Here is a 2,854-nt window from a genome sequence, read left to right on the forward strand (position 1 = left end):
TTTCTCTGATAACTTCATGTACTCTTTCTCCTTCTTTGATTTTTTTTTCTAATGGGGCTTTTGGCTACTCTAACATTCCCCTCTCTGAAGAGGCAACCTTACAATCTTTTAAGGTAAGCTCCCAAATATTTTCAACATTTTTGCCCTTTGGAACGGAGTATGTTGCTAAGAGGCCCAAGGACTTTGTGACTTTTAGCCAAGAAACTGGGGTCTTTTTACCCTAACTGCCTAGCCAATTGAGAGGAAGAATGTTCTTCTCCAGGTAAGCTAGCCAATGGCTGTATAGGTTAAGGCTCTGGAAATCAGCGCTAGATTGTTCAAATTTCCTGGTACTTTTGTTTATGGTTTCTATAGGAATCCCCTGCTCGGTGTATGGTTTCTATAGAAATCCATGGCTTTGTGGTTTTTGTGGTTTTTATGCTTAAAAGCCCTGTGTTTTTACTGCTTAGGGTTGCAGTACAGCTCTTGAGACTGTCTGTGTCCCCAAACAGTTGGCTCCAATAAAGCACTCCTTTTTACTGAGACTCAGTGTCCTAGTGGTCAATTTAGGGAATTTTACGGACTCAGAACAGCCAGAACTTGTTATGTAAACCAGGCTGGCCTTGAACTCACAGAGATCTTCCTGCCTCCACTTCCCAAGTGCTGGGATGAAAGGTATGTACTCCCAGCCAGGTGTTGTGGCACACACCTTTAATCCCATCACTTGGGAAGCAGAGGCAGGTAAATCTCTGTGAGTCCAGCCTGGTCTACATAGTGAGTTCCAGGCCAGCTGGGGCTACAGGATGCATGTCATAACAAGCCCAACAGGTAACACACAAAAAAATTTGAGAAGTAGACCCAGCCCATCTCAATTTTTTTAAAAAAATTTTTATTATTTTATTTTATGTATATGAGTATATTGCCTGCATGTAAGTAAGTGCACCTGTGTTGTGCAATGCCACAAAGGTCAGAAGACGGCTTTGGATTCCCCTAGAACTGGAGTTAAGGATGGTTTGTAGCTGCCATGTGGGTGCTGGGAATAGAACCCAGGTCCTCTGCAAGAGCAGTCAGTTCTTTTAACCACCGAGCCATCTCTCCAGCCCCTCCCACCCGTCCCAATTTTTTAAGAAAGGGAAAAGGAGCTAAAGATATCTCAGTGGAGAGTTTGACTAGCATGTGTGAGGTGCCTAAGAAAGGGATAGAAGGAAAAAGAAATAGGGAATGTAATTGCAGGAAGTAACAATTTAAGTCAGAACACAGGAGAGCAGAGATATAGTTTGCTAAACTAAATGATGAAGAATAACATTACAAAGTAACACACAGCCTAATGGCCACAGAAAATACATGACCCCCTTGTCTCCAGGTGTGGTGGTACACAGCTGAACTCCCATCACTTGAGAAGCTAAAACAGAAGAATCTTGAGTTTGAGACAGTCTGGACAGCTTAGTGAGACCTTGCCTCAAAAAAAGTAACATTGCCATGGTGACTCACACCTTTAATCCCAGCACTCAGGAGACAGAGGTGAGTGATCTCCATTCATTCAAGGCCAGCCTGGTCTAAGGAGCAGGAGCTCCAGGCCAGCTGGGACTACAGAGAGACCCTGTTCCCATGCCTCCCAAAATTATAAATACGTAAAACAAAATAAAATAATAAAACATTAACAATACTTTATAAGTCTCCCAGAAACTTGAAGAGAAAGAAACATTTCCCAAATCATTTTTGTGACCAGCATTACCCTGATACCAAACCCATAAACTATACGAAAATTACAAACAATCCTCACTAATACTGACAACACACACAAAAAGGCAACAAAATACTAACAAACAGAATTCAACAGCACCTCAAAAGGATTATAATACCATTACCAAATGGGATATATTTCTATAGTGCAAGGATGACTCAATGTATGTAAATCAGTCAACAAAATGCACTAAATTAGTAGATTAACAGAAAAATACATATGACCGTCTCAGTTGACGCAGAAAAAAAATTGTTTTACAAAACTCAACGCCCTTTCATGATAAAAACATACAACAAAATAGGAATCTAAGGACACTTTTTCAGTGTAACTGAGGTCACATATGAAGTCATGTTAAAAGGCCAAAATCTTGAAAAGGCTCACTTTTACTTACCCAACATATGTTGAAAATCCTAGATATGAAAAATAAGCAAGCAAAAAAAGCATGCAAAATGTAAATGAAGAAATAAAATTGTCTCTGTTCCCTATATATAAAATTTCCCTAAAGTTTACACACACACACACACACACACACACACACAGTTAGAACTAATAAGTTAGCTGAATAAAATGAGAAGATAAAACTCTGACATAAAGATCAGTGTGTTACTATACACTAACACTGAACGATTCAAAAAGAAATTAAGAAAACTACCCCATTTATAATAGCACCAAACAGAATAAAATGGGGACCAACAAGATGGCTCAGTGCATTAAGGTACTTGCTGGCTGCCAAGTCTAATGACCTGAATCCAGTCTGCAGGGATCCACATGGTAGAAGAAGAGAACCAACTCCCACAGGCACACAAAATAAAAATGCAATTAAAAGACTTTTTTAAAGGAAGGAAATAGATCTGGGAGTCTAGCTAGCTTAGAGATAATAGTACTTGCCATGCATGTGTGAGGCATTGGGGTTGATCCCCAGGACAGTTCAGAGAGGGGGGGGGAGGGAGGGAGGTGCCACAACCCAAGACTCCGTCCAGCAGAGTCAAGGAGAGATGACACAGACACCAAGGTGAGGTTCAGGCTTCTTCCTCTTTATTGTGCACTTCAGTTCTTATATATTTTGTTCCCAACAGCCCTCCCCCCAGCTAGGACCAATCAAGGCACACACATGCACTGCAGCAGGCAGCC

Source organism: Nannospalax galili, unplaced genomic scaffold (assembly GCF_000622305.1).
Source record: "Nannospalax galili isolate Female #2095 unplaced genomic scaffold, S.galili_v1.0 scaffold3006, whole genome shotgun sequence".
Taxonomy (NCBI): Eukaryota; Metazoa; Chordata; class Mammalia; order Rodentia; family Spalacidae; genus Nannospalax; species Nannospalax galili.